This window comes from Oncorhynchus clarkii, chromosome 18, assembly GCF_045791955.1.
Source record: "Oncorhynchus clarkii lewisi isolate Uvic-CL-2024 chromosome 18, UVic_Ocla_1.0, whole genome shotgun sequence".
Taxonomy (NCBI): domain Eukaryota; kingdom Metazoa; phylum Chordata; class Actinopteri; order Salmoniformes; family Salmonidae; genus Oncorhynchus; species Oncorhynchus clarkii.
The window spans coordinates 59,181,627-59,187,626 of NC_092164.1; the positions used below are offsets into that span (position 1 = coordinate 59,181,627).

Consider the following 6,000-nt stretch of genomic DNA (forward strand, 5'->3'; position numbering starts at 1 on the left):
AAATACCAAAACACTAAAACGTTAATCTGACTGGTTCGTACTACAGGGAACTAAATACCAAAACATTAATCTGACTGGTTCATACTACAGGGAACTAAATACCAAAACACTAAAACGTTCATCTGACTGGTTCGTACTACAGGGAACTAAATACCAAAACACTAAAACGTTCATCTGACTGGTTCGTACTACAGGGAACTAAATACCAAAACGTTCATCTGACTGGTTCATACTACAGGGAACTAAATACCAAAACACTAAAACGTTCATCTGACTGGTTCGTACTACAGGGAACTAAATACCAAAACGTTAATCTGACTGGTTCGTACTACAGGGAACTAAATACCAAAACGTTAATCTGACTGGTTCGTACTACAGGGAACTAAATACCAAAACGTTCATCTGACTGGTTCGTACTACAGGGAACTAAATACCAAAACGCTAAAACGTTCATCTGACTGGTTCATACTACAGGGAACTAAATACCAAAACGCTACATACCAACTCTTCCACAGACAGCTGGAAACGGGTAGACCAAGTACATAACTATCAGTTAGCAAACTGGTTCAAATATCTGTGGGGAGGGATGGTCTGTGGGGGAGAGATGGTCTGTGGGGGAGAGATGGTCTGTGGGGAGGGATGGTCTGTGGTGGTGGGATGGTCTGTGGTGGTGGGATGGTAAACACAAAGCACTCACGAACATCTGACAAACACTAACCTCATTAGGACCAAAGTCTTCTTGAGTACAACTGCTGTGTTAGTGGAATGGGCAAGGTGAACAGATCCTATAATTTACCTGATTATTTATCTGTGAACTGTACAGTGTCTTAACTCCCTGATCTTACCGAATTTGCACTCACTGTATATAAACATTTTTTTTCTTTTTTTTCTACTGTATTATTGACTATGTTTTGTTCATTCCATGTGTAACTCTGTGTTGTTGTATGTATTGAATTGCTATGCTTTATCTTGGCCAGGTCGCAGTTGTAAATGTGAACTTGTTCTCAACTAGCCTACCTGGTTAAATAAAGGTGAAATAAAAATAAATAAATAAAAACAGTCAACTCTGTTGAGCTGGCTGTAGGATAACAAAATGTCAAACCTACTTGAGGGGGCTTTGTTGCCCTTAAATCAGAGAGAGACAGACAAACAGAGCGCAAGAGAGAAAGGAGGACTGTCAGGCGAGGTTTTCTACTCATAAATTGCGAAGGTTGCACTTGGAGGTGGGAGGGTGCCAAAATGCAGAGTATAATTTATGTGCACCCAGGCGCATTTGTGGTGAATCTGAATGAGCCCCCCACCCCCTCTCTCAAAGTGGAGATCCCAAATCAGCACTCCTTTCAGTCAGAAACCTAATCTGGGGACATATAGTAGGTATCAAGCGTCTCGGAGTAGGGGTGCTGATTTGGGATGAGTTTAGCTTTTTAGGGGTAGCCTAGTGGTTAGAGCGTTGGGCTAGTAACCGGAAGGTTGCAAGTTCAAATCCCCGAGCTGACAAGGTACAAATCTGTCGTTCTGCCCCTGAACAAGGCAGTTAACCCGCTGTTCCTAGGCCGTCATTGAAATTAAGAATTTGTTCTTAACTGACTTGCCTAGTAAAATAAAGGTTTAAAAAATGGCTGATAATAATTCAGATTATTATGGACAGGGAGGACATGATCCTAGATCAGCAGTCCTACTCGGAGACTCTTGTTTATTACATACCCTTATCTCCACATTGTTACTGTGCTTAAACTCAATTCCTCTTCATCAATGAGGCTTATAATGGGATCCATTAGAGGGGAAAACCAAGGCTGGAACCATTAACATGGTGTCATTTTCAGTAAGACCCTTTAGGTTTTAGACATTTGTATTTAGTTGAGAAGTTGGCAGACGCTTGATATGACCAGTTAAACACTCTTTTCCCCTGTGTGTGTGTTATAACCAGTAAAACAGCATTTCCACTGTGTGTACATTCTTTTGACATACTGTTCTTCAGGTGTCTATAAAATTGATGATATTTTGCTGACACACATCACTTCTGGGCTGCTCGTCAAGGCCTTCCAGACCTGACACACATCACTTCTGGGCTGCTCGTCAAGGCCTTCCAGACCTGACACACATCACTTCTGGGCTGCTAGTCAAGGCCTTCCAGACCTGACACACCGGCCCTCCAGGAATGAAGAAAAGTTAGATATAGGAAAAGGATGTGAGACTAGATTGTTTTGTAGAGTTATGGACACATCAAGTGTGTGACACCATATCAATTTTGACAAAGATTTGTACATTGTCACGATTTGACTTCCAAAATGATCGTCAGATGTAAGCATACAGTACACTACAACTTGTTAAAATCAGGCAATCTCAAATCATAAGCCTCATACCAAAACTCCTTAAGGCAGAACATGTAGATGCAACAGAGGAACGATGTAACGGTGGGCAACTTTGAGGGCAGTCCTAATAATAACACATTTTTGGTTACTACATGATTCCATATGTGTTATTTCATAGTGTTGATGTCTTCACTATTATTCTACAATGTAGAAAATAGTAAAAATAAAGAAAAACCCTTGAATGAGTAGGTGTGTCCAAACTTTTGACTGGTGCTGTACATCAATCTGGCATGATGACACTGGCACTGCTGTGCCCACACACACACACACACACACACACACACACACACACACACACACACACACACTCTGGTTAATGGAGCATGGATGAGGTGCTCCAGCCTGGTCTCATAGCAATAGACGTAACATAGTAAATGTAAATCCCAGGACACTCAAATTAGTATTATATGTTACGTTTTGTACGGTTAAATGGTCGGGGTGGATGAGTGGGCATATAACGCAAACGTCTATAACGCGAACGTCTAGCAACCCAAAGGTTACGAGTTTAAATATCATCACAGACAACTTTAGCATTTTAGCTAATTAGCAAAATGCCAACTACATACTACTTTTTAGCTACAGTACTTTGCAACTACCTACCATGTTAGCCGCAACTCTTCCCTTAACCTAAACTTAAACCTAACCCCTAGCCTGGCTAACGTTAGCCATCTAGCTAACATTTAGCAAATTCGTAACATATTGCACGTTTGGCAAATTCGTAACATAAAATACAAATTGTAATTCATAACATATCATACAAGATGGGCAATGAACATGAACAAATTCATTCATACAAAATGTTACATACTAAAGGGAGTGTCCCAGATTTACATATAGAATAATATGAAAATGCTCTGACACCAGGTTGGGGGCTCAGAAACTGCATTGCCCTCTGGGAAGAGGCCTCTGACATAATCAATAGTCAAAAACACACAAGACAGTCAGATGAAGCTCAAATAACATGAGAGTGGAGGCTGCTGAGGGGAGAACAGCTCCTAATAATGGCTGGAACGGACAAAATGGAACGGCATCAAACTGTTTTTGATACCATTCCACTGATTCCACTCCAGCCATTACCATGAGCCCGTCCTCCCCAATTAAGTTGCCACCAACCTCCTGGGGTGTGTGTGTGTGTGTCTTAGATCTCAAAACAACCATTTCTTGTAGGAGAGCATCAAAGCACTTCAATATAATGATCCAATCTGTAGAAAACATCTGCTGGCAAACTGCTGCCTGAATGCATCTTCTAGCCTACAATAATTCCCACAATGTGATTAATGACATTGAATTTACTGTGGTTCAAACGATAGCCTGCATGCATGCATCTCCATCCCATAATGAAGACAAGTAAAACTGGAGGGAGTGAATAGGCTCAAAAACACCTGCATTGGAAGCAGGGGGAAATGGGGTGCGGACTTCTCTCCTGTAATTCAGGTTTGTTTACACAACAGTGGCCAAAGCTGAATCTGGGACTTCTCTCCTGTAATTCAGGTTTGTTTACACAACAGTGGCCAAAGCAGAATCTGGGACTTCTCTCCTGTAATTCAGGTTTGTTTACACAACAGTGGCCAAAGCTGAATCTGGGACTTCTCTCCTGTAATTCAGGTTTGTTTACACAACAGTGGCCAAAACTGAATCTGGGACTTCTCTCCTGTAATTCAGGTTTGTTTACACAACAGTGGCCAAAGCTGAATCTGGGACTTCTCTCCTGTAATTCAGGTTTGTTTACACAACAGTGGCCAAAACTGAATCTGGGACTTCTCTCCTGTAATTCAGGTTTGTTTACACAACAGTGGCCAAAACTGAATCTGGGACTTCTCTCCTGTAATTCAGGTTTGTTTACACAACAGTGGCCAAAACTGAATCTGGGACTTCTCTCCTGTAATTCAGGTTTGTTTACACAACAGTGGCCAAAACTGAATCTGGGACTTCTCTCCTGTAATCCAGGTTTGTTTACAGTGGACAATGCAACCAGGGATAAAGTCTGGACAGGGGTGTTTTGTAAACAAGCTATGCACTTGTGTTTCAACAAACAACGAACAAAGACTACATACGATAACTTTTTCATTGGAATTCCAGTGCAGGGGAATTGTATACTGGCCGCGGACGCGCCAACTTCATGAGCCGCTGAACTGTTTTGAGCGAGCTTGTCAATCAACAGAGCAGCACCCAGAACCGCGGCGCCCACTCCTGCAGAAAAGTAGCCGACTGATAACATTTCCAGGGCGCCCAAACTATTCTACTGTATCAATGTACCAATAGCAGATATACTGGCTACAGTAGCGAGTCGAACACCGACTTTTGACAATTTATTGAGCAGTTAATTCTGGCGTGTATCCTAAACTAGTAGACGCAAAGAAGAAACTGCATGCTTTCTATTAGGCTAAATGAAATAACGTTTTATTTTTTACCAACCTGGCCAAGCGATGGAACTTCTCATGTAGCAAAACGCTGATGTTCAGAGTTTGTGTCACAGTCAGTCGTGCGTATTCTGTCCCTCTCCTCCGCTCCGCTCCAGAATATGTTTTCACTTCCTCTTTTTCTCTGCCGTCTGCTGGTTGGCTCCTCTCCTCCGAGATTCGAGCAACGATGCTAGGGATTTTGACCAATTAAAACACAACAAATCCCGACAATCGAATGGGGCGACAGGACACTCCCCGTTAATGGGTTGCAATCAATGACTGTATGGTGTCAATTCATATATTTCATCACTTTCTCTGATGTCCTTCATTTATTAGTAGGTTTAGGCCTATAACCGCATGGTCGGGACGGAATGCTTGTTAGAGATGTAGCCCAGAATATTATGTCATCGTTGAACCTCGGATAAGCGCTGCAGAGGGCTCAAGGAACAATGTATTTAATAATTCATAGCTATCGATCCATTCATACATAAAACAGACAGCATCTGGGGGTGGGGTGTTATAACCGTTATCTGAAACAGATGATAATAATAGACAATTATATAAAGAGTACAGTACAGTCAATACCAGACTTGATTAAATTCATGCCACCTACATCTACTTCCAATATCTAGGCTGCCCCGCAAGAGAGAAAGAGAGAGGAAGGGAGGAGGGGGAGAGAGAGTGAGAAACGACAGAGAGGGGGAGGGAGAAGGGGAGGAGGGGGAGAGAGAGCAAGAAAAGACAGAGAGGGGGAGGGAGAAAGGGGAGAGGGGAGGGAGAAAGGGAGGAGGGGGAGAGAGAGCAAGAAAAGACAGAGAGGGGGAGGGAGAAAGGGGAGAGGGGGAGAGAGAGAGAGAAACGACAGACAGGGGGAGGGAGAAAGGGGAGAGGGGGAGGGAGAAAGGGGAGAGGGGGAGAGAGAGCGAGAAACGACAGAGAGGGGGAGGGAGAAAGGGGAGAGGGGGAGAGATAAAGAGAGGGATGGAGAAAGGGGAGAGGGGGAGAGATAAAGAGAGGGATGGAGAAATGAGAGAGGGGGAGAGAGAGTGAGAAACGACGGAGAGGGGGAGGGAGAAAGGGGAGAGGGGGAGAGAGAGAGAGAAACGACAGAGAGGGGGAGGGAGAAAGGGGAGAGGGGGAGGGAGAAAGGGGAGAGGGGGAGAGATAAAGAGAGGGATGGAGAGAGAGGAAGAGAGTTAGAGACATCTATGAGTGATATGAACTGG

At 43.4% G+C, this 6,000-nt stretch overlaps 1 protein-coding gene across 2 annotated transcripts in view; it reads right to left on the reverse strand.

The window, feature by feature from the left end:
• LOC139373794 (engulfment and cell motility protein 1) overlaps positions 1 to 4,925 on the reverse strand; it is a 162,960-nt gene extending 158,035 nt beyond the window's left edge. Inside the window, exon 1 of one of the 2 annotated variants that reach the window (XM_071114795.1) lies at positions 4,788 to 4,925. The gene's annotated coding sequence lies outside the window, so the exon portion shown is untranslated. The remainder of the gene's footprint in view (positions 1 to 4,787) is intronic. The other variant, XM_071114791.1, reaches the window with a different exon arrangement.
• Positions 4,926 to 6,000: the final 1,075 nt, after the last annotated feature.